Source organism: Malaclemys terrapin, chromosome 1, assembly GCF_027887155.1.
Source record: "Malaclemys terrapin pileata isolate rMalTer1 chromosome 1, rMalTer1.hap1, whole genome shotgun sequence".
In the NCBI taxonomy this organism is placed as follows: domain Eukaryota; kingdom Metazoa; phylum Chordata; order Testudines; family Emydidae; genus Malaclemys; species Malaclemys terrapin.
In genome coordinates this window covers 274238384-274264929 of record NC_071505.1, presented here as the reverse complement: position 1 = coordinate 274264929, position 26546 = coordinate 274238384, and the positions used below count along the sequence as shown (strand labels likewise).

General features: G+C 44.6%; 1 long non-coding RNA gene across 1 annotated transcript; it reads right to left on the bottom strand.

Moving 5' to 3' along the window:
- Positions 1 to 287: 287 nt before the first annotated feature.
- On the bottom strand, positions 288 to 13462 carry LOC128828544 (uncharacterized). Its single transcript, XR_008443206.1, has 2 exons — positions 13026 to 13462; positions 288 to 4655 (listed from the first exon to the last, which is right to left on the bottom strand). It is a non-coding gene; the product is annotated as an uncharacterized LOC128828544 (long non-coding RNA).
- Positions 13463 to 26546: the final 13084 nt, after the last annotated feature.

Sequence of the window (26546 nt, the reverse complement as noted above, 5' to 3'; positions counted from 1 at the left end):
CGGGGGAGCGCTTCTGGGATCGATTTATCACGTCCAGATGAGACGCAATAAATCGATCCCAGAAGATCGATCTCTACCCACCGAATCAGGCGGGTAGTGTGGACCTAGCCCAAGTCTAAGAGATCTGCCATTTAAAATTCTTGTGTTAAAATGTTTAGATTTAAATATATGATTGGATAATATGAGAATGTTAGGCCCCAGTCCTGAAAACTATTCATTAACATGCATAGTTCCATCAGTTTAAGGGGGGTGGGGGGAAACAGCCATTAATAAGACAAGAGAACCAATTGAGGTTGAAAGTTCCGCATTTATTCAAGAAGAATTCTCATTGACTTCAAGGGGGTTACTCATGAGAGTAAGGATGCCAGGGTCAATCCCTAAATTTATATCCACTTTTCATAATATAAAGTGATCTGGGACTGTCACACCTAAATTGATTTTGATTTCAATCTTCGATAATTTTGTGACACTGAGGTTTCTTATCAGGGTTTACTCTATAAACCCTTGAATTCGTCTTATTATAAATGTAACATGCAATGTACAGCGACACTCAAACCAGAACCCCAGACCCTGGGAAATCCGGATTCAAATCCAGTCCATGAAGTTTGGACCCATCTCTGTAATGGATCTGATCCAGAAGAATGAACCCATTAGCAGTTTGAGAAGTTTCAAATTCTGATCTGAATCTAGATCTTAACTTCACAGTTTGGGTTATCTCTAATCGAATACAAAACATTTAGCTACAGAAGAGTTTTCTATCAGATTCAATGATTGTCTCATGTAGCCACCACAGAGTACAGTATGTGAGCATTCCAGAGCTATTGCCTCTTACATAGGATATGTTGTGAGTCATGCTTTTTGAAATGAAAGGCACGTCTTTGCTGGAGACCTGGCATCATGCCACTATTCCAGAAACCATTACAAATGGTCTTCTTGGATCATAAATAAATGAAAAATCAGGACTGCACCATTGCTAAATGCCATAATGTTCTGCTGTATGATCTAGCACTGTAGCAGGTTGGCTGAGGAGTGTGTGTATCCATTCTGAGCCTATACTCTGTGAGTCTGAGTCTGGGTTTACATTAGGTAAATCTGTTCACTTCATAGTTATTTCTGATTTACACTTATGTCAATGAAAGCAGATGCAGCCCCTGCCTGTTTAGTTCATCCATTCAGATGAATTGTCACATTTCTGAAATAGGAAAAAATATTGCTTGTTCATAAGAAGCAGAAGGATGGTGAGACACCATAAACCTAGTAGGTCTAATATTAGGCCTACCAGCCTTAAAAGTGTCCCTTTAACTTCTTTCTGTTACCACTGGCCTCTGATAAAAGTGGTCACTTTCATTCCAAGGCACAGCAGTTTTACCATTAGCAAACATTGTGCACCTTTTCCCTGGCAACACAGATACACTGGCTATGATTTGTCAGCCTGCCTTTAAACAAAAATCACTTCCAGTCCAAGCCTACAAAAACTGCCTATTTAACTCAGGCTCCTGCTGTTTCCCCATCAATCTCTCCATGGTTACAGCATAAGCCTTCCTGTTTATTTAACTCCATAAGCTCCTTGTGCTACTTCTCCCCTTTCAAATCTCTGTCTTCTTGGGCAAGTGAAGAGTTTTTAGCCTTGAGGGATGTTCTTATCCCTTTTATTTAATTTTTTTTTTAAATTAAGAACTGCCTGGCCACTGCTGCCCTTGCCATCATTCCACTGCAGCACTCAGCTGTCTTCCTGGGAAACAGTATATGCATGCAATGATTGGTGCCAGGCTCGCGTCAGGCACAGGGAGCTTGACCGCCTCTTCATTTTTGCTGCGTGCCTAGTAGTGAGTGGCACTGCTACACTTAAGACACGTTAGCTCCCCTTTGGAATGAAAAGAAAACCTTTGCTGGATATCTAGCTGTGTGCCTCTGTGCCATGGTCCATGCTGTAGGTGCTTTGGATTTTAAAATTGCTCTGAGACTAGAGCAGCATTTCCTGGTACAAGTTCTGAACTGGGGACAGACAGGCAGCCTGGGGACAGGCTGGTGCTCTGAAGATCCTGGGAGCAGAGAAGCATGAAGCTGGCTGCCAGCTGAAAATATCACTGTGTGAGAAGTGAAGGATGTGTGTTGTGGGGGGGTATCTCGGGGCTGTGGCAAAGCTGCTGGTTTCATGATCAAACTAGCATGTATTCCCAGCGTTCATATAAACCCGACATTTCCATCCAGTGCATCTTGGGGCTAGGAACACAGGGGAAGTGAAACTGCTAGTAAAAGTTCATCCAAAGCACATGAACTCACAGCGGAGAGTTTTTGCATGGCCCTGGTTTATCTTGCTGGAGTGCCCATTTTCAACACCTCTACCACTAAGAAGGGAGGGTGGGGAATGAGTATTCAGCTTGCTTTTTTGGTGATCTTTGTAGAGGTTAAAGTATCAGACTTAAATCACTGCCCAGTTTGGAGGATCAAGGACCTAGTATGGCCGTTCTTATGTTCTTATGTTGTAATCTTTACACTAGTCAGTCAGGTCCTGCTTCTGCTCTGTGCATGTCAGGAGTTACTCCACTGCAGTGAGAGGAGTTATGCTGGTGTCCAACCCATGTATGTGAGCTCAGAATTAGGGTTGCAGTGGTAGGGATGATGGTGTTATTGGCATTTCCACCATAACCATTTGATATAATTAAAAAAAAAACATTTCAGATCTTTTAACGTTCACATCCTTTGTTGCCTCTTGGAAAATGTCCGTTTGGCTTCTTTCTTTTCTGAATATCTGCGGAAAACAGCTCAGCCTCTGCACATACATTCTAATGATCTAATAGCCAATGAATGTAAACAAATGAAACTCAAGGCTGCGTGTGCATTTTCTGCAGTGGGAAACAGAATGGATTTCAGTTCTGACTTGCATGCTTCCTTGAAGACTGACAGATAATGTTTGGCCTCATGCAGAGTAACCACTGTCTCTACAGAACTGAACTCTCACAGGAGAGTAGGAATCTGGATTATAATAAAAAGTTCTTTCTCAGTTCAGGACATGACCACCTCCTCTGCACAGGAGTGTGGGAGACTCCTGTCTTGACTCTGCAAGGGACTCTGATGACTTTTAGTTGTGGAGCAAGCAGCAGGAGCATGGGCCTGGCCACAGTCCATTGTACTCTCCTTGCTTATCTTGCTTGTGTTTTCAGGTAAATTCTAAGAGCTGTATTATCCACAAATGTCCTCTCTGGCTACTGAGCAGCCACAGGGGGCCCAGTCAATGGAAAAATGGCTTTTGCAGGTGCTACATGCTGCCAGGTGGTAAAGGAGCCAGCAAGCAGAGGCAGAAGCTGAATGGATGGCACCTACATGGACCTATGGGGGGCCTTCCTCAAGAATAATCAGGTTTCAGCTAACGCCTGCCAACTCCTCCCCCTTCAGGAGAATCATAGAATATCAGGGTTGGAAGGGACCTTTTTAAAAAAAAGACCATTTACTTTGTATCCCAAAATGCACTACGCAGTAATGAGGAATCCTTGCTCATGTTCAGACTTTTGAATGCTTAATCGGAGCTTGTTCAAACTACCCCACCTTTTTCAGTTTGAAATATTGGTCCAAAACCACCACAAAGCCCCCTTTCTTCCAGTGCATCAGCACTTATGTTTCAGACTCCAGTCAAACAGTACACCAGCAGTGCAGAGGTTGGTGAAAGTGAAAACGTTACATGACATTTTTCAAACCTCAAAAACAACCTAATTCACATTTGGGGTAAACTTGAATCAGTTCTTATTGTATCAGAACCTGTCGCCCATCCCTAGAAGTCCAAACAAAACAGCACATACATCTTAAAATGCTGCTATTACCCAGCAGAACGAGACATAGATACTATTTTAATCATTGTTCTTACGCTAAGATAAGAAGTAAGGTTCACCACCAACTCTTGGCTGTTTCTGAAGGAAAAAAAACCTCCATCCTCATTCCTTAAATGTAGACACTCATTCTAATTTGTTCATGGATGAATTGGAAAGTATACACAGTTCAGCATGTGAATGTTTTAACATGCCATACACTCATTCCTGCTGTCTCTTATAATTCTCCCTTCCACTTTCATTGTGGATCCAGTTACCTGTACATTATAGTCTGTGTTAATGCCTCTTTTGCAACAATATATTATAACATAATTGGGGTTTAGCTCAGGACTTCAAAACAAAGCTCAGAAATGTTTCACATTTTGCATATCAGATCACCATGAAAGCAATCCGTCTAAGGCATGTGGAAAATATGACATTCTAGAAGGAGCTTGGGGTATGATCCCCTAGAAAATCAAGATAGATTGGTGCATTGTCTATGGATGAAGCAGTAGACAGGTTTATGTTTTAAACTTAGAGTGCTGGATTGCAAAATTAAGCCAGGCAGGCAGAAGATTCTTCCTGGTTTCCAAAAGGTGCATTTTTTTTTCAGTGTCTTTTTATCTTTATGCAACACAATTATTTTCTACCTCTCAGCTGGAGGTTGCAGCTTCTTTATGATGCTAATCCTGGCTGAAGCTTTTATTCTTCAACTTGTCTAGAGACAAAAAAGCCCCCTAGGGCGATGTAAACTCAGTGGTCCTAAGAAACATGTCCATCTCAGGAAGTGACACTCCATGAAAGGCAGATTCTTTATGCTTTGTCTGTAGGGAAAATATCCCATACCTGGACCTGTGTGAACAAAAGAAAATGTGATTGGCCCCAGAAGCTCGTCATATTAAAACAGCTATTCAAACAGGTTATTTTACTGAGAAACCACGTTTACAATAACAGAAATGGAAGCTCTTGCCAAGCCGTGGGGTGTTTCCACAGCTATTTTCTGCAGGTGTCAGAGAATCTGCAATCCCTCTTGCCTGCTTGCAGCCGCCTCTACCTCTAACTTCTCCCTCTATATATCTTTTCAAGGAGCATATGGTAGGTGGTATTACTCAGCTAACAGATGTGTCTTAACGATGCCTATGATTTGTACTGTGCATGCAGGGGACTAGTAGTATATAAATAGAGTTTGGTAGCACTTGATAAGGTCATTATACTGGCTATTTTTGTTAAGTGTCAGCAAACTGGTGGACTAAGAGAACCTAGAGCCATATATCTGACAAAGACACGTTTTTATATGTTGAGTACTGTAGATTGGCTGTTAAGACAATCTGATTTATTACCTTTTTTACAGGCCCTCTGCTATGCTTGCACAATGGGTACCTTGCCAGTCCCTTTCATTATTATCCCATAATGGAGTATTTATGATACCACTGTTGACTCATGGAGACATATTTTACATCTCTGCATAGTAAGTTAAAAATCTGGAGAGACACGAGTTTAGTGTCAAGGAGTAATAAAATAGGTTTGGTTACAATTACCCCAGTGTGATCTCTGACTATGCTAGCAATAACCAAAGCTAAGGAAAAAATGCAAAATTACAAGTCTTCAAGCAGCCTGAGAAACAAATATTGTGTCAGTGAGCGATATCTCACAATGAAGCATGGTAATAGGGATATGTGGATACTGCAAACCGTGGCAGATACTGTAACCTTGTAAGGAAATGGATATTTTCTCTTTTAATTACATTAGGCCTGATTCTACTCTGATGGGTGTAACTCCATTGGCCTAAGTAGAATTACTTCCATTTTACACTAGTTTTAGTGGGAGAGAATTAGGCTCATCAACTGAGATGTCTAATATTCTTTTCACTGTGTGTATGAACATAAAACAATGCCCCACTACCCTTCAGTTGAAAAGCAGATTTCTTGCAGAATGAGTTGTGATTGCTATTTTGGTTCATTATTGAAAGAGTAATAGAGAACTTGTATAATAATAACAAAAATTCTAAAAAAAAAACTTTGGGCCAAATTCTGCTCTCATGTATGTCTCTGTCACCTCAGTGAAATCATTGGGATGGATAGTGGGCAAATCACAGAGTTTTCTCTTTATGTATTATTATATTTATTATTATATCTGTGATGCTGGCAGATCAGGTGCCAGTTCATGCCAAGGCCTTAGGCCTCAGTGAACACTGACAAATGCATAACTGGAAACCACTCTGGTTCTCCTGTGTGTTAGCTTGTTAAAATAGATGTGAAGTTGACAAGAATGTGTTTCGACCTTATGAATAGCTTGTTGGGAGCTGCATGTATTAATACTACTTATAATATCTGTATCTAGGGATAGAATCATAGAATATCAGGCTTGGAAGGGACCTCAGGAGGTCATCTAGTCCAACCCCCTGCTTAAAGCAGGACCTAATCCCAACTAAATCATCCCAGCCAGGGCTTTGTCAAGCCTGACCTTAAAAACCTCTAAGGAAGGAGATTCCACCACTTCCCTAGGTAACCAATTCCAGTGCTTCACTACCCTCCTAGTGAAAAAGTTTTTCCTAATATCCAACCTAAACCTCCCCAACTGCAACTTGAGACCATTACTCCTTGTTCTGTCATCTGGTACCACTGAGAACAGTCTAGATCCATCCTCTTTGGAACCCCCTTTCAGGTAGTTGAAAGCAGCTATCAAATCTCCCCTCATTCTTTTCATCTGCAGACTAAACAATCCCAGTTCCCTCGGCCTCTCCTCATAACTCATGTGCTCCAGCCCCCTAATCATTTTTGTTGCCCTCCACTAGACTCTTTCCAATTTTTTCACTTCCTTCTTATAGTGTGGGGCCCAAAACTGGACACAGTACTCCAGGTGAGGCCTCACCAATGTCGAGTAGAGGGGAACGATCACGTCCCTCGCTCTGCTGGCAATGCCCCTACTTATACAGCCCAAAATGCCGTTAGCCTTCTTGGCAACAAGAGCACACTGTTGACTCATATCCAGCTTCTCGTCCACTGTGACCCCTAGGTCCTTTTCTGCAGAACTGCTACCTAGCCATTCGGTCCCTAGTCTGTAGCAGTGCATGGGATTCTTCCGTCCTAAGTGCAGGACTCTGCACTTGTCCTTGTTGAACCTCATCAGGTTTTTTTCGGCCCAATCCTCTAATTGGTCTAGGTCCCTCTGTATCCTATCCCTACCCTCCAGCGTATCTACCACGCCTCCCAGTTTAGTGTCATCTGCTAACTTGCTGAGAGTGCAGTCCCCGCCATCCTCCAGATCATTAATGAAGATATTGAACAAAACCGGCCCCAGGACCGACCCTTGGGGCACTCCGCTTGAAACCGGCTGCCAACTAGACATGGAGCCGTTGATCACTACCCGTTGAGCCCGACAATCTAGCCAGCTTTCTATCCACCTTATAGTCCATTCATCCAACCCATACTTCTTTAACTTCCTGGCAAGAATACTGTGGAAGACTGTATCAAAAGCTTTGCTAAAGTCAAGGAATAACACATCCACTGCTTTCCCCTCATCCACAGAGCCAGTTATCTCGTCATAGAAGGCAATTAGGTTAGTCAGGCATGACTTGCCCTTGGTGAATCCATGCTAACTGTTCCTGATCACTTTCCTCTCCTCTAAGTGCTTCAGAATTGATTCCTTGAGGACCTGCTCCATGATTTTTCCAGGGACTGAGGTGAGGCTGACTGGCCTGTAGTTCCCCAGATCTTCCTTCTTCCCTTTGTTAAAGATGGGCACTACATTAGCCTTTTTCCAGTCATCCGGGACCTCCTCTGATCACCATGAGTTTTCAAAGATAATGGCCAATGGCTCTGCAATGACATCCGCCAACTCCTGTAGCACCCTCGGATGCAGTGCCTCCGGCCCCATGGACTTGGGCTCATCCAGTTTTTCTAAATAGTCCCGAACCACTTCTTTCTCCACAGAGGGCTGGTCACCTTCTCCCCATACTGTGCTGCCCAGTGCAGCAGTCTGGGAGCTGACCTTATTCGTGAAGACAGAGGCAAAAAAATCATTGAGTACATTAGCTTTTTCCACATCCTCTGTCACTAGGTTGCCTCCCTCATTCAGTAAGGGGCCCACACTTTCCTTGAATTTCTTCTTGTTGCTAACATACCTGAAGAAACCCTTCTTGTTACTCTTAACATCTCTTGCTAGCTGCAACTGTAAGTGTGATTTGGCCTTCCTGATTTCACTCCTGCATGCCTGAGCAATATTTTTGTACTCCTCCCTGGTCATTTATCCAATCTTCCACTTCTTGTAAGCTTCTTTTTTGCGATTAAGATCAGCAAGGATTTCACTGTTTAGCCAAGCTGGTCGCCTGCCATATTTACTATTCTTTCTACACATCGGGGTGTTTTTTTCCTGCAACCTCAATAAGGATTCTTTAAAATACAGCCAGCTCTCCTGGACACCTTTCCCCTTCATGTTATTCTCCCAAGGGATCCTGCCCATCAGTTCCCTGAGAGAGTCAAAGTCCGCTTTTCTGAAGTCCAGGATCCGTATTCTGCTGCTCTCCTTTCTTCCTTGTGTCAGGATCCTGAACTCGACCATCTCATGGTCACTGCCTCCCAGGTTCCCATCCACTTTTGCTTCCTCTACTAATTCTTCCCGGTTTCTGAGCAGTAGGTCTAGAAGAGCTCTGCCCCTAGTTTGTTCCTCCAGCATTTGCACCAGGAAATTGTCCCCTACACTTTCCAAAAACTTCCTGGATTGTCTGTGCACCACTGTATTGCTCTCCCAGCAGATATCATGTGGTGACGACGGAGGAAAGGAAACAGAACGCCAGGTCTGTGGTAGCCAGAAACCCTTAAAGCTTCAAGCTGGAAAAGCCTCCAGGAAAACTTTTCCTGGGGTTTTTATTTCTCTCCTTGCTTTGTTTACAACACTTCTTAGTGGTCACATTCCTGCGCATAGAAAAGCCAGGCAGTGTACATGCACATAAGATAACGAACCCATCTCTTGAGCGCGTGAACACCAGCTGCGAGGAAACAATCAAATCAGCCAAATAAGTTTCCCAAACACAAACGCTGGATTGAAGGTCACTCCTGCCTCGTTGCCATGGGAGCAGTTTGCCGCGCCCGTGGGCTGGCGATTCGGGAGCTATGCATTCCTACATCCCCCCCCTGTTTTATTTTAGATGCGGTGTTTAAACAAAACACTCTCGCAGGGTAGCATACACAATGTCACTAGATTGGGTATACACTAAACAAAACAGCAAAATGAAACACCAAAAACCAAAACTAAGACCCCATACTATAAGAGGGTCTTTATCCACTCTAAGAGTAGCTATGACTAGATATAATCCCACCAAGGAGGAAAAACGTCCTGGCTGATGATTTAAGCATAATATTTCAGCATATCAATTTGCTATTACATACAATTACTATTATCAGTAAGCTTAAAACAACACATTTCTTTTACTGTCTCACACCCCAGATGTTGCTGGGTGGTTTGCAGACAGGAACAAGGCAGGTACTTAACAGACCTTGCATGTCTTGTAATATGGTGTCATTAACATACACACAGCTATCATTAGCTTAAAAAAGTAAGTGTCCTGTCAGGGTAGTTCCTTGTCCCCTACCCTTCCCGCAAACGTAATCATGAAAAGTAACAACTTCTCCTGGCTTCAGTTTACATATACACTGAAGCTGTGGGGGTTCTAATGGCCAAAATGTCCATTGACTCCCTAACCCCATCCAAATGTCAGATGTAATCTCCGGAGCACTTACTAAAATCAATTGGGCATACCAGGCAGTCTAATTTCCCAGATGTCTGGGTGAATTACCCAATCCCACATGCATCCTCCCCATGGACCCGGCAGGATACGGTATGTGGGAGCCCACACCCCCTCAACCGGTCCATATGCTTGGAAGGAGCACTAAGAACGTCTGCACTTCCACCCAGAAAATCTCCAAGTATGTCTCCATGGCCACAGATCAGATGGTACTCCTGATGTGTCTGTAAGGGCAGTGGGCCAAGCCTGATGCTCTAGATCATTCCGAATGGCCATTAGCTAGTCATTCAGGAAATCCTGAATTTCTGAACATGCTAGATCCCACTACAATGCCTTCCCAGCCTCAGTGATATTCAATACCGTCTCTGTCAGCAACTTCTGGGTCAGTGTCTGTATTTGGATGTGTTACAGGGGTAATAGTGTAATAGAGGAGATGGCAGGGGCAATGGCAACAAGGTGTCTTTGGTACTTATCATTTAAAATCCAATTAGGGAGGGCAATACATGCTGAAGGACTTATCCAAAACACAGGGCGCAGCCTGTAGAATAAACCCCAAAATCCAATCAATACCACGTTCCCAAGAATGGGTTCCACAAGTTTCTTCCTGCTAGTGTATAATTCTTTGTTTCTTCACCAGGGTCAGTTCTTAATGTCTCTTGTAGTCAGGAATCCCTGGACTTTGTGGTTTCAATGAAGCAAGTGTTCCTTCTTCTCTTCTTTTGAAACAATGTGGTTTAGCATCATACAGGGGAGAGGTTACTAGCACATCACCCTGTAATGGTTTTGCTTCTTCTAGAAAAATCCAGAGGCACAGTAGGTCTGTCAGTGGACAAGGGAGAGGTTACTAGCACTTCACCTTGTCTTTTTTCCTTTTTCCTGTTGTCCAGAAGGCACAGCAGAGCTAGAAGGAGAAATAGGCTTATCATCAGTCGGAGAGTCCTCCCGAGGTGGAGGGGTCTTTTTACAGTGAAAAGCATGGGTCCAGGCAGGTAGTCCTTGGCACTTCACAGCGGTGTTGGTAGTTAACAGGACTTGGAAAGGGCCTTTCCAGCATGGAGCCAAAGCAGTCTTTTGTTGATGGACTTTACATAGACTCAGTCTCCTGGTTTCAATGAATGGCTGGGGTGCTAGGGTCTTTGGGTAGCACTTCTCTACCTGTGAGAAACGAAACCTAACACATTTCATTAATGCCTGGCAGTGTTTTGAAGATTTTACAGCTGCTTGGGCACATTCAAGCCCCCCCCCCTTTTTTCTTGGGGGTCAGCCAAGTTTTGGCTGTGACCTTGGATGAGCCTGCTAGCTGTATTTTCCTCTCAGTTAACTCATTCTGTGCTTTTTCCTCTTCTCCCTTTCTCAGCTTCTTTTAACCTACAAAAGAAACTTCCACTCTTCACTCATACACCTTTTCTCAACAATGAACACATACACATTGTCTTTATACAGTACATTAGTCTTATTATTCAATGTATGCCATGTACACCCTTCCAGTAAAATAACTTTATTACAGAGCTTTGGAGCAACAAACCAGGACAAGCACACCCACTTTTGAGGAGTTCACTCGGTACAACCTCAGGTGTCTAATAGCTTTCCTCCCTCCTCAGCCCTCTGGCTAGAAATCTGAGGTAGCCAGAAGGATCCCCTGGGCAATATGGGGAGTGGGTTAACCTTCCATGTCCTTGTTTCCAAAGACTGTTGGTATGCAAATTTTTAACAACAATTTTGGCCATAAAACACAAAAATAATTCCTATTGTGCCAGTGAATGCATGGTACATTGAATGCTGTTCAGCTGGCATCCATTTTCTCTGATGATCTGAAAGACAAAAGAACAGAGGTCTACCCCTTCTGGGCAGTCAGTCATTGCTTTCAAACACACAGTAATCTGAAAAAGATAACACAACCTATATTGGTAGGTTTGCATTTCCTTTACCTCTGCTACAATATACACTGCACATATTCTGGGAAAAATGCACACCCTATCCACAATTCAATTTCCACAACACTAGCCACATCAATTTTTATACAAGGTGTAACTATTTATTTTGTGCTTACAAACACGGGGGTATTAAAGGGGCTAGTGGACTCCTCCAAATGCCCTGCCCGTAGCTGGTCACTGACCAAGTGCTGGAGGGCCTCCAGCTTGTCCAGAGGAAGCGGTCACTGCGCAACCCATACGGGCTCGTCAGTGAGCCAACGGAGGGGGAGGGCTGTACGCCTAATCATCAATATGGATGGTGGCAGTGAACTGTGTTAATAAATCACGGCCCCACAGGTTGAGGTGGACGGGGAGAATGATAGGCCGGATACGGGCGCGGCGGGTGCCTTGGGGCGCCCTAACCTCCAACCATCGGGCACTTCGTTGTGAGTCCTGCGCCCCGCCCACACCCCAAACCGCCGGAGCCTGCTCTGTGGGCCAATGGACGGGCCACTGCGCGGCGGCGATGACGGTGATGTCTGCCCTAAAGTCGATAACACCCTCGAACGGCTGATCGTTGAGGCAGTAAATGCGTTTGGGTTGGGGTGCTTACGTCCGCACACGCCTGTAGCAACTCCGCCAGGGTCGAAGGACTTAGAGGACTCGCTCGCAGCGGGGACCCTGCGAAACGCGCAACGGACACACTGGCCAATGATGGGAAAAGCTGCCCGGGGCGTGCCCACCGCCTGCTCGGGGATGCCCAAAAACTGCCCCGTGCCATACAACTGCTCAGCGAAATAGGCCCCCCCACCTTGTGCTGCTGCTGCAAGCGCCTCTCGCTGGTACTCGCTATCCCACACAACGTATTGCGCGGGAGACAGCACCATGCGACACATGTCTTTCCAATCTTGGGGGAGCAAGAAGTAACTGTTTGACACACCTTCCATGATCCCCAGGGTGAAAGTGGACCGCATCCCGGTCTCACGAACCGCCTTGCGGAGCTCGCGCAGAACCGAGTAGGGGAGAGCCTCCCAGTCCACTATCTGCCCCCCATTTCCATTATCCCGCCAAGAGATGGGAAACGCCTCGAACCCACACTTGGATTCCTCGTCGGTCAAGAGACCGGCCTCACGCGCTCGCCGCACCGCCGGCGGCGACAGCACCCCCCCGCCCGACCGGTAGGCAGGGGGGCACCGCCACGGGCGGTGGCGCAGGGAGGGTCAGCTGCGGGTTGGAGGGGGGTGGCCCATCACCTGGGGGCAAAAGGGGGACCGGCTTGGGGCTGTCGGGGCCGACCCCCTCCAGCGCCTCCTTACAACGCTGCCAGAGCAGCAGGCGCTGAACTGGGGCACGGGGTTCACTATACAAGGTGATCCCAATCCGTATCCAATCAGAAAGCTGTAATGACCCGCAGTCCGGATACCAGGGGCACTGGCAATCTATTTCCCTTAGAAGGTCCTCAATATGAGCGACCGGGACAGCGACACATGATCGCTGTCGTATAATCTCTTGTAACTCTCTTGCGTGCTCCTTCTGGGCATTGGAAAGTTTCCCCCCCATACTCACGAATAAGGGGCGGCAAACAGCCGCGGGCGCGCTCGGCGTATCCAGCCGGTGAGTAGAGGGGCATCACGTCGGGGTCACCAGGTGTGGTGACGACGGAGGAAAGGAAACAGAACGCCAGGTCTGTGGTAGCCAGAAAGCCTTAAAGCTTCAAGCTGGAAAAGCCTCCAGGAAAACTTTTCCTGGGGTTTTTATTTCTCTCCTTACTTTGTTTACAACTCTTCTTAGTGGTTACATTCCTGCGCATAGAAACGCCAGGCAGTGTACATGCACATAAGATAACGAACCCATCTCTTGAGCGCGTGAACACCAGCTGCGAGGAAACAATCAAATCAGCCAAATAAGTTTCCCAAACACAAACGCTGGATTGAAGGTCACTCCTGCCTCGTTGCCATGGGAGCAGTTTGCCGCGCCCGTGGGCTGGCGATTCGGGAGCTATGCATTCCTACATATCAGGGTGATTAAAGTCTCCCATGAGAATGAGGGCCTGCAATCTAGTAACTTCTGCTAGTTGCCGGAAGAAAGCCTAGTCCACCTTTAATTAAAAATTATGGTAGAAACCCAGATATCCAGAGTTAGGCATGATGGAGTGGTAGCTGGGCCACATTTGAGTGGCATTATGACCTTGTGCACCATGTCAAGTTGCTAGCCGGCAGCACTACCCTGGTTGAAATAGGGGATAAAAGGTGACCCGTGCTGATTTAGTATGGGGCTGACAATATTTTATTTAAATAAAGGACATCCCTTATAATACAGGACTGTTGGCCCCCTATCTGTATCCCATGTTATAAGATTGTGACAGAATATACCCCGGTATTCACACTCTACACACTGTTGTCATAATCTTTGTACAATGTATCCCTTGTAAGATATCAATTGAAAACTCATAATTTGCTGGTCAGTATTGCCCTGATAAAATATGTGTGGCAACATTGTATGTGAAGTTATAACATTTTCCTGTATAATGTTAACAGTGCATGTTCAAACTTAATATTTATGGACTGTCTAGGAGAGGGCTGGACAGTGCAGGACGTACATTTCTGTAGGAAAGTCCAGGACTGGGCATGTGTTGGAGTCACCCTGCAGTATAACCAAGGCTGGTGAAAGCCTGGGTGTGACTGGCAGGCTGCATTTACACAAAAACATCTGGGAGTGACAACCATGCTGGTGACTGGTTGTGAGCAGTCCAGGTTGGAGGCTACAACAGAAAGGCATTGCAAGGGTGACACAGCCCCCCATTTGTCTGGACTGTACTCCGGTATATCACAAAGGTAATACTTAAATCAGGGGTGGCCAACCCGTGGCTCCAGCGCCACATGCGGCTCTTCAGAAGTTAATATGCGGCTCCTTGCATAGGCACCGACTCCGGGGCTGGAGCTACAGGTGCCAACTTTCCAGTGTGCTGGGGGGTGCTCACTGCTCAACCCCTGGCTCTGCCACAGGCCCTGCCCCCTCTGCACTCCTTCCCACCCCCTCCCCTCAGCCTACTGTGCCCTCACTCCTCCCCTCCCAGAGCCTCCTGCATGCCACGAAACAGCTGATTGGGAGGCACTGGGAGCAGGGGTGGGGGAGCTGATGGGGGGGCTGCTGACGTATTACTGTCGCTCTTTGGCAATGTACATTGATAAATTCTGACTCCTGCTCAGGCTCAGGTTGGCCATCCCTGGCTTAAATGTTTGTTCTATAACTATAAAAATGTTTGCTAATTTAACCCATGTGTCTAATCGGGAGATATTTCTTTAAGAGATCTATAGAGAAGTGAGTGTAGGAATGAGATGTGTCTGGGTCTTTGTTGCTAGGCCAATGCACAATTAGCAATCCACATCCACCAGTTTCTGGAATTGGGTGAGGTAGTTTGGGGGCATGCTGAATAGGTTCCCTGTAGTTCAGGGGTTCTCAAAGTGGGGGTTGGGACTCTTCAGGGGAGTCACGAGGTTATTATATGGGGGGGTCGCGAGCTGTCAGACTCCACCCCGCTTTGTCTCCAGCATTTATAATGGTGTTAAATATATAAAAAGTGTTTTTAATTTATTAGGGGGGGTTGCACTCAGAGGCTTGCTTTGTGAAAGGAGTCACCAGTACAATAGTTTGAGAACCACTGCTGTAGCTGGATTAATAGACTCCACTGAGGGCAAGTAGTTAGGGTAGCTGCTTTACAAAAGGCCATGTGACCTGAATGGGTTGGAAGACTCTGAGCTACAGGGGCTGTAAGCAGAGGCGGTTTCCCCCTAACTCTGCAGTATTTTGTAGCAGATTGGTGAGGTTGTTTAACCCTCCAACGGGGAAGCCCTGGCAGTCTTGATTATAGAATGGGGAAATTGGGAGGGAAAAATGATTTCTTTCATTTTAATTGTATTCTTTGCATGTTATTTGATTTTAGCCACACTGTTTTAAATTGTCTCAACCAGTATTGTTCACCAACTCTTCTCTTATTTAAATGTGATGATGGGGAAAGAATCATCTATATTTGGCTATTCTCCGTTTTTTGTATTTTTCTTGTAACTGGGTATTTTTATTTATGTACTTAATCTGAGTGGTTGGCTAATTAGTTAGCTGACTAGCTGAGTGATTTCACCAGATGAGGAGGCGTCTGCATGGATTCCAGCTAGAGGTTTCTGCAAGCAACAGGAGAAAAGATATCGTTGCAGTGCTTTTGACTCAGCAGACTGTATAGCTTTTGATGATTGAAGCCTGTAACTGAGACTCAGGTGAACTCAACCTAAGGTTTTGGGAACTCTGAATTACTTCTCACTGTGTTTCTGTGCGGACTGATTTGTTTAGATTTAATTTGTTAACTATGTTTATATATAACTGTGCAGATAATGTATGTAGATTATCAAGTAGCTTTGTTAGGTTGCAGAAATTATGTTTCTTTATCATTGTCAGATTTATTAAATTTATTCCTTCTGTACTTTTGGACTTACTTGTATTCCCTTGCTGAAAATCCTCAGTGACTGAATTCTGGGTATCCATGTGCTTTTCTATGGGAGTTGGGGTTTTTTTAGGCACTGGAATAAACTCTAGCCCACTCAAAGGTTCACTAAAACTGTAAATCCCCACCAGTCAAGTAAGAAGCTTTACCAAGTGTGAAATACTAGTTCACCACAAGAGGTGTTATCTCCTTCCCAACAAAAGAAGATCTACAGCCATCAGACAAGCCATTGTGAATAAAACTATTTGTTTGCTTCCCCCACAGCCCTGCAGAGGGTAGGTGCCCAAGCCCTTCTCCCATCACAGCTTGAACACTAGGGAAAGGGAATAAGAAGGCCTGTTAAGGAGAACTTATTCCTATGCTACTTGAACTCTGAGAGGTGATAATTTCTAAACATAAGTAAGAAGTCCCCAAATGTTTAGCGAAGGTTAGCCCTAAAGACATATAAATTTTGCTTATTATAGAAGTTTCTATTATCATTTGGAATTTAAGACTGTAACTAATCTGTGTGTGTGCTACCTGCTTTAACCTTGTAAATAACTCTCATTTTCCTAGTTAATCAATCCTTAGTTTGTTTGCTTTATGATTGGCTATAAGCGTTGCCTTTGGTGTGAGATCTAAGCTGCAAATTGACCTGGGGTGACTGGCCCTTTGGGACTGGGAGTAACCTGAATATTTTGTGATCTTTGGAGTAAAATGACCATCTATCTGAGAGAGGCATGCTTGCTGGATGGCAAGATAGACTGGAATGCCCAAGGGGACTGGCTGTGACTCCATGGTAAAGCTGTATTAGTACTTTGGAAGTTCACACTTGTTACTGGGTTGGTGAAATCTAATTCTAGAATATACAACCAGTTTGGGGCTTGTGACCTACCCCTTGACTGTCTGCCCTGAGGTTGGCACTCACATTCGACAGTGTGACAGCATCTTTCTCATGACGATGTTGGCACACAAGGCAGAAACTAGTCTTGTCCATCCCTCTGTCATTAGCTGCTGCTTCTATCTGCTCTGTGCTGTTGAGACTGACTGTTCTTCCCTTCCTGCTAAGGGTTCTTCTTACGTTTTCTCTTACGCAGCCTCATGTCCTCACATTAGTTAGGTTTCACCTCACCACTTCAAGCAGTGTGTTGGCATTTGGAGTACATGCCCAAAATGTGTGTAATGCTTCCTTCTAATTCTAGTGAAGACAAGCTGCTGGTGGTGATTTCTCAGATCTTTGTCAGCAATAAAGTTTCTCCATCCAATGCCCAGAATCTTTCATCGGAATTTATTGTCAAAGGCAACTAGTTTTCTGTGTAACATTTTAATAGCTCCCTCAAGCGCTCACAACCATATGTTAGCACTAAGATGACTTAAGTTGAAAATTCACAGTTTATTTTTGATTTCCATACATTGTTGAATTTTGTGAATGTCTTTCCTATCCCTGATATCACCTCTTTCTTGAGGCTCTCTGTGCTAGTTATTTCATGCTTCTCAGCAATGAGGCCTATCTTGTGCTCTGTTTCAGTCACCCAACCCCTGAATGTTGCTTTTGATCTGAGGGAACCAAGGGCCAGATCCTGAAAGTTATTTAGGCACCTAAACATGCAGATAAGCTCTTCTGTAAATACCACTAGGCACCTAAATAACTTTAAAACACTAGCCCTAAATGATAATCAGAGCTCAATTAAAGTCAGTGTCTTGATCCTCCATTCCCCATGTGCATAAGTGCTACTCAGTATGAGCAGAGGTTGTGTGCAAGTTTAGGGGATATTCTTCAATATAATTGCAAATGTGTTAGGCTGTTTGTATAAGGAAGCTGCAACGTTTGTTGTCTTGTGCAGATATTAAGATCGAGCTATATTCTAGTTAGTTCCAATATTGCAATAAAAGATACAGTTAAAACAATGGATTTACATAACTCATTAGCTCTACAACATGATTCACACTTCAAACACCACTTCAAAGGGACTGCTCTTCAGGAGAGTTTTCTAGTCTATCAGCCTGCTATTGAAATACTGCCATTTTTCCATTCACCTTGCCAGATCATCAAAGAGCACCCTATGTGCCTTGTTATTTAATATCCACAGTGGCAAGAGTAATAGGACACTGGAATAGGCCACATACTCAGGTTTCAGTGTAAAAGTAAAGTATCCTTGGAAAGTGTTCTTTTGTTTAGGCATTTCATCATCTGATGTCCCATGAGACAGGTTTTGCTGTCAAGAGAATACCTGAAACATAGTTTCATTTAACCTACAAGACAGGTACTATGATCAGTTCCAGGCCAGCTATTGTTATCACCACTCTACAATAGAATATGACCCTGAGTTTTTGATACAGTGCAATGCTTTTGTTTAAAGATACTCTATATGCATTTCTGTTTGTCACACAGGGAGTTGTTAAGCTAGTTAATAAAATACTTAATGATTAATAAACATTTAATAGCCATTTACATTTTCAATGTGTTATGCCAAAATTAACTAACATAAACTAATTTAGTAGATGTTTCATGTACATGAACTATAACGTACAATTTTTTGCAGCTTATAAATGGTGCTAAACACTAATACAGTAGTGTATTAATGCTGTATATTCTAATACAGTACATTATTAAGATGAATTTTACTACTTGGTTTTTTTCCCTCTTTATTCCTTGGGTTACCCTAAATATTGAACTTAGATTAGATTCAGTGATGATGCTATAGTTGAAGGATTCCTATACTTTTTCTTTATAGTGTTGAACATAGCCTTATATATATAGAAAATAAAACTTAGCATTCCAGCATAGTTACCAAACTTATCCATTTCCACAAGCATTAAGTTATGGTAAATACAATGTTGTATTATTTTACAATGTTGTAATTACCAGAGAATCAATTATAATCATACCTAGTTCTTATATAGTGCTTTTCAGCAGTACATCTCAAAGCATTTTACAAAGGAGGGCAGTATCATTAGTCCTATTTTACAGATGGAGAAACCGCAGCACAGAGAGGTGAAGTGACTTGCCCAACGTTACCCAGCAGATCAGTGGCAACACTGGGAATAGAACCCAGTTTACCTGAGCATCCGCCTATGTTCTAGCCTCTTTAGCAAGTGGCATGATCTTTTTGGAAGGCTGTGTGTTCTTAAACACATTGCACCTGAAATCAGTAGAAAGGAATGTTATCGCAGACACTGTCATGTTTGAGTTTTTTTAGTATGTTTAATTTTGTATGATTTTTTTTCTCAGAAATAGTACACTAATGTTAAGCCGAAGCAAATTCAAAGATACCTGTGGCCATTGTTTTATGCAAGTAACCTCCTGCCCCATTCATCAGTCAGGCATAGAGGTCAGATTATTATGCAGCATTTATGTGTAGCAATTTTAAAATAAAATTTTCACTGGTGTGTCTGCTTATAGTAGAGAGGTTCTATTGTTAGTATTATAGAAAGGTTTAAAAAAACAGCATAGGGGAGAAAAAAGAACTTTCTTCTAAGCATTCTGCCCATTAATGATTGAAAGTCCTTACAATGACCTGAACCAGATCACTCGATCAAGTTTTGAAAAATAACCTGCGGTGTTGCTTCCCAAATAAACAACAAGTGTTTCTGTGACACCTGTGGAAGTCTGACAATGTCTGACACTCAGGCTGTTTGTATGCTGCATCAAAGGACGTATTTTTTTTTGGCACTCAGGGTATGTCTACACTATGAAATTAGGTCAAATTTATAGAAGTCAATTTTTTAGGAAGTGATTTTATACAATCGATTGTGTGCGTCTCCACTAAGCACATTAAGTTGGTGGAGTGCGTCCACAGTACCGTGACTAGCGTCGACTTCCAGAGTGTTGCACTGTGGGTAGCTATCCCACAGTTCCCGCAGTCTCCGCCACCCATTGGAATTCTGGGTTGCGCTCGCAATGCCTGATGGGGCAAAAACATTGTCGCGGGCGTTTTGGGTACGTGTCGTCAGTCGCCCCTCCCTCCGTGAAGCAACAGCAGACAATCGTTTTGCGCCTTTTTTCCATGCAGGCGCCATATTGCTTTCAGCCACTTTTGCCACTGTGAATATTAGGACTGCTAACCATTATCATCAAACGACCACTTCCGCTGCCACTCTGCTCTCCTGCTCTGGCCACAGATGGAGCAATAAGTTGGAAAAACTGGCATTCGAACCACCGCTTCCGCTGCCACTCTGCTCTCCTCTCTCTCAATCGATAGCAAATTTCTACACATTGGCTGTCATGGGCTCCTGCTGCAACTCTGCTCTCCTGCTCTCATGAATCCACCTCAGAGGTCCTCTCGTTCTCTATAAATATCTATTCTGTCATCCACCGCTTCTGCTGCAACCCTGCTCTCCTGCAGACGCTATACCATGGCAAGCATGGAGCACGCTCAGATCACTGCGGCAGTTATCACCATTGTAAACACCTTGCACATTATCCTGCAATATGTGCAGAACCAGAACCTGCAAAAGCAGGCAAGGAGGCGACAGCAGAGTGGTGACAAGAGTCAGGGGCGGTGCAACCACTAGGCGAACTAGGCAGTTGCCTAGGGCGCCAAGTGGTTGGGGGTGCCAAAAAGCGGTGCCCTGGCTCGGCAGGCCCAAGGCTGCTGCAGCGGCCCAAGCCCGGCAAAGCCAGTGAGTGGACTCGGGGCAGGGGCCGCCAGGGTGGGATGGAAAGGGCTTGTGAGGGGGGCTGTTCAGCCTCCAGGGGAGTTCAGGGGGCAGGGAGGGAGGAACCTAGTCTGGGGACCAATGAACCGATGTGCGGGGGGGGGGGAGTGCAATGTGGAAGTTTTGCCTAGGGGTATTGGCTCCAGGGTGATAAACAGTCCCTGGCTGTTGGGGAGAACAGTTTCTCCGCTTGCTTGCTGTGCACTATCTTCAACTTCCTCCTCCTCCTCCTCGTCCCCAAAATCCTCATCCCTGTTGCGTGAGACTCCCCCCTTGCAGGAGTCCACGAACAGGGGTGGGGTAGTGGTGGGAGCACTCCCTAGAATTGCATGCAGCTCATCATAGAAGCGGCATGTCTGGGGGTCTGACCTGGAGTGGCCGTTTGACTCTTCGATTTTTTGGCAGGCTTGCCTCAGCTCCTTAAGTTTCACGCAGCACTGCTGCGGGTTCCTGTTATAGCCTCTGTCCTTCATGCTCTTGGAGATTTTTTCAAATATTTTGGCATTTCATCTTTTGGAACAGAGCTCGGATAGCATGGATTCATCTCCCCATACAGCAATCAGATCCAGTACCTCCCATTCGGTCCATGCTGGAGTTCTTTTGCAATTCTGGGACTCCATGGTCACCTCTGCTGATGAGATCTGCATGGTCACCTGTGCTGATCAGCTTGCCACGCTGACCAAACAGGAAATGAAATTCAAAAGTTCCCGGGGCTCTTCCTGTGTACCTGGCCAGTGCATCTGAGTTGAAAGTGCTGTCCAGAGCGGTCACAATGGGGCACTCTGGGATAGCTCCCGGAGGCCAATACCATCGAATTGTGTCCACACTACCCGAAATTTGACCAGGTGATGTCGATTTCAGCGCTAATCCCCTCGTCGGGGAGGAGTACAGAAATCGATTTTAAATGCCCTTTAAGTCGACAAAAATGGCTTCGTCGTGTGAACGGGTGCAGGATTAAATCAATCTAAGGCTGCTAAATTTGACCTAAACTCATAGTGTAGACCAGGGCTCAGAGTCCATGGAAATTAGAGTATCCGCATAAGTTAATTTTTCTCTGTGAAGAAAATGTTTACGGCACATTAAAGACAAGTAGTTTCATTTGAAGGCTTGCTCAACAACATAGAACAAGAGCCTGCAATTCAATTGGTATCATATGATTTTGCGTGAATTTGATCAAAGATAAACATAGACACTGGATTTTTTAATGTGTAACGAATGCAGAGGTTGACTGCATTATGATGCCAAAATATTAGAACAGCACTTTGCATCTGAGATTAGTGTGAATGTAACTTTGCTGTACATAATTACTCAAATACATGATGATTTCCTATATAGTATTGCAATTGGCATAATAAAATTAATAAATGCAGAAACATACTGTTATTCTGAACTTAGAACTCAACTTTTACTAAAGATAGAAAAATCACCTAATGGATGTGGGGTAAACATATGTGTGCTCTTTACTAATTATTGATCAGTATCCCAAAATATGGCTCATGTATTGGCTTTCTGAGATGGTGTCTTGGTCTGTCGGATGTAAGCAAGGTGGGTGAGGTAATATCTGTTACTGGACCAATTTCTGTTGGTGAAAGAGACAAGCTTTTTTTGTTTGTTTGTTTGTTTTTAATAGACCTCTCCACACACTTCCCCATAGATCAGGGATCGGCAACCTTTGGCACACGGCTCGCCAGGATAAGCACCCTGGCAGGTTGGGCCAGTTTGTTTACCTGCTGCGTCCACAGGTTCGGCTGATCGCGGCTCCCATTGGCCACGGTTCGCTGCTCTAAAGTGGCGCAGGCCGAGGGATGTGCTGGCTGCCGCTTCCCGCTGCCCCCATTGGCCTGGAGCGGCAAACTGTGGCTAGTGGGAGCCGCGATCGGCTGAACCTGTGGACGCGGCAGGTAAACAAACTGGCCCGGCCCGCCATGGTGCTTACCCTGGCGAGCCACATGCCAAAGGTTGCCGATCCCTGCCAAAGATACAGATAGTGACAACACTAGTGATTGGAAGCCATTAAGGCTGAATAGTTCTAACTACTCATACAATGATGCAGCATCACAAAAATGTTCAGCTAGATGGTCTGACTGGCAGATTCTGAAAAAAACAGTCTGAGGGCTGGGCTACGCTGAAAAATGACATCAGCATAGCTATGTCTCTCAGGGGTGTGAAAAATCCACAGCCCTGAGAGATGTCGTGAAGCCAACCTAACCGCAGTGTAGACAGCGCTAGGTCAACACAAGAATTCTTCCATCTAGCTAGTTACTGCCTCTTGGGGATGTGGATTACCTACAGTGAAGTAGAATCCCTCCCAGCGCGGTAGTATATACACTAAAACTCTACAGCAGTGCAGCTGCTGTCCTGTAGCTGTGCCCCCGTAGCTTTTCAAGGCTATGTACACACTATCACTTATGTCGGTATAACTCAGGGGTTCTCAAAGTGGGGGTCGGGACCCCTCAGGGGGTCACAAGGTTATATGGAGGGTTGCGAGCTGTCAGCCTCCACCCCAAACCCCGCTTTGCCTCCAGCATTTATAATGGTGTTAAATATATAAAAAGTGTTTAATTTATTGGGGGGGTTGCACTCAGAGGCTTGCTATGTGAAAGGGGTCACCAGTACAATAGTTTGAGAACCACTGGTATAACTTATGTTGCTCGGGGGTGTGAATAAGCCACCCCCTGAGCACTATAAGTTACACTGACCTAAGTGCTGGTGGGGACAATGCTATCTCAGCAGGAGAGCTTCTCCTGCTGACATAGCTACTGTCGCTTATGGGAGCTGGAGTAATTAAATCGACGGGATAGCTCTCGCCCATTGGCTTAGAGCATCTGCACTAGAAGCACTTCAGTGGTGTGGCTGCATCAATGCAACTTCACTTGTAGTGACGTGTAAGTTTAGATTAAACTAATTACTTTTGTGGGGGAGGGCTGTTTGTTGTATTAAAATCCTTTTTCCCTCTAATGCTTTATTCCAGTTGCCTCCCTCTAATGCTTTATTCCAGTTGCCAAATAAAAATGTCCTTGTTTTAAGAAGACTGTTAGTCACTATATCCCGGGCCATGTGTTCTCCAGGGGACCAAATGCAGGTTACTGAAACCCAGTTGGACATGCAGGGTGATGAGCAGTTGTTATATACTGGGTGCTGTAGCCGGATGCTGATCTGAGAGTGGAAAAATCACCTGATTTCACCTGAAAGCCAGTAAGGGCAAGAGATATGTGATGGGTGCTGGGCTACTGGTGGTTAGTCCACTGGGTCCCAGCTCTTACCCCATCTCCAACATCCCTTGCCAGCCATCACGCCAGTGCTGTGGTAGTTCACCTTTCAGTAGAGACAGGGCTTACAGAGTCTTCATCCTCACTTCTTTTCTGAGTGGGGAGGTTATGTCCTTTCCACAAAAAGGGTGGTTGGTAGGGGAGCCTGGGGCTTCACTGTCCATCAGGCTCCAACCCAGGGCTCTATGAGAAGATATCAAATACCCCAAAGTACTTTGCATCTGCCTCCCTGGGCACTTCCTACCACTTGCTTCCCACAAGGCCTCAAAGTCCTTCACTTTAAGTCCAACAACTGAATCTGCAGTCTAGCTGGACTCAGCTGGTAGCCTTCCTTCCTTGCAGGCTAGCCCCAGCTTCACATTGGCCCAAGTTCCTGGGTTGCAGTCCCATTCTGTTTTGTTACACCGACCCTCTATTCAGGGTTTCAAGCAGGCTGCAGTCCCTGATCAGCCCCCATTTACAGTTAGGCTCCCAGCTCAGGACTAAGCCACCCAGACTTCTCTCAGCCCTCAGCCCAAGAGAAAAAGCTCACAACTACCTTCCCCCCCCCCCCGGGGTCTCCTCCCTGAACCCCTCTTCTAACGCCTGTGGTAGCTGCCGCTTGCAGGCTCCTTCCTTGCAGCAAGGGATTCTGTTGTGCTCTTGTTCAGAAGCTCCCAGGATCAGTCTGTCCTCTTATCCTGCTTGCCCCCCTTGAGAACTATCTGGCTCCAGTTAAGTAACTTCTCCAGCTGGAGCAGGCTCTGCAGGTGCAGTAGGATGGAGTCACCTGGGCCCAGAACTGCTCCTTATCCCCTTCTGTGTCAATGTGAAGTTCATATACCCCCTTGCACCTGTTCCCTGATGGTGTGCACTTGGAGAGACCAAAAAGGGTAGGAAGGTACAGGTAGCCCTGCAAACTAGATAATAGGACTTTGGTTTTGAAGTCTTTACTTGAGCTAAGCTCCCAAATCAATAAGAGTTTTAATTGAATAAATACTGAGTAAGAACATCAAGACTGGGCTGTTAGTGATATTCTGGGTCATGTTTGTTCCTGGTACAGAGGTGGGTGAGTCCATTTTTTAAATTGTAAGCCTTGTGGGGTAGGGGCTGTCTTTTACTATGTGTTTGTACAATACCTAGTTAATAGTCTTATGGGTCTGCTATCTTCATTGTTCCTCTTCAGGAAAATAAACCCATATGGCTATTCCGTATCATATATGTTGCTTTATCAGCTATACGAAACACCTTTGATTGAACACCTCTCTGAAAACAGTAACATCCTCCTAATTTATTACAAAGTAACCCCTCCCCCCCCTTTTTTTTTTTTACTGCCATCTGGCCATGCATAGCATCAATCCCATGAAGAACCTGAAGCTCAAACATTACAAATACAAATTTTTTATCATGTAACTGACAGGCATTAGAAAGCTCCCAGGTAGCATACTTGCCAACTACTATTTATTCATTTTTAGCCAACATACAGTCTTTCCATGATATCCTGAAAATCCCACAGACTATACATATTTCATTGTAACTTGTCAGCATGTTCTGTAACCCAGAGTGCTTGAAATAAAATAAGAGCCAAGACCCTTAAAGTGAAACTGCTGTTATGTTCAAAACCCAGGCTAAAAAGATACCTTTTTCAGGTTAGTCTGAATGGAAGCAAATTTCAGCCAGTTCAGTGGGAATGTACAGCAGATGAAGAAACTTAACTCAAGTTCCTAAATAAATCTAAAGACCGATGAAGGGATCTTAAAGTTTATAAAGAATAAGCAAGTTAACAGTATAAAAAGCATCTTGATTTGTTATGTCTTTTGGCCAAACGGAATGTAGAAGAGGGCGAGAGTGTGGGGACCTGCCACTAAGTGGACCAAAATGAAACCAGACCCAGCATAACTGTAACAGATCCAAGACTGAACATCTCAGAAAGTAACAGATACAAGAGAATGACCAAGATAATGTACTCAAAGAACAAAAGCCAAAGATAAGATTCTGACAACCATTCTGTAATGAAACTAGTTTTCTCATTTTAGATTTAGCATTAGCACTATTGTCTTGTCCTATACCTCACCTCGTCAGCATAAGGACAAGCCTTTAGGAAATGAAGATACAATCAGAGGTTGGGGGAATGCACTATGCTATAGACATGTCACCTATATAGTACAGTATACTCTGTCATGCTGACAGGCTGAAATTCAACTTTGAGAAGAGGGCCGGCAAAGGACCTATGCACCATTTAAATTGGACTAAAATGTTGCATAGACCCTGTGCTAGTCATAATCACAGGGTGTATTTCACGCATAATATTACAAACTTTCTTACATAGATTCTCTAATGTTTCTTCTCACATTTTCCAAGCACACAAGTTGTTGGAAGGTACATCCAGAAAGATTTCATCTATAACTCTCTGTGGCTGTGGTTTCCCAGACAGCAATAATGACTGGTGAGGATTAGGTTTTAACTGAGTAACTGTCTTACAGGAGAAAATGGAATTCTGTATCGTGGAACTTCTGGGAAACTAAGGACATAATGAACACCAAAATGGACTCTCCATACATGCAAGCAAAAATGGCAAGTGTGGATAGCAGGCACAAACACTGCTGCCGGCTAGTACAATTACAACTGGAGGATCAGATTGGTGGAAATGGATAGGACTCCTTCATTGTCTTCCACCCCATTGGTGTCTAACTTTGTCCATCTTTT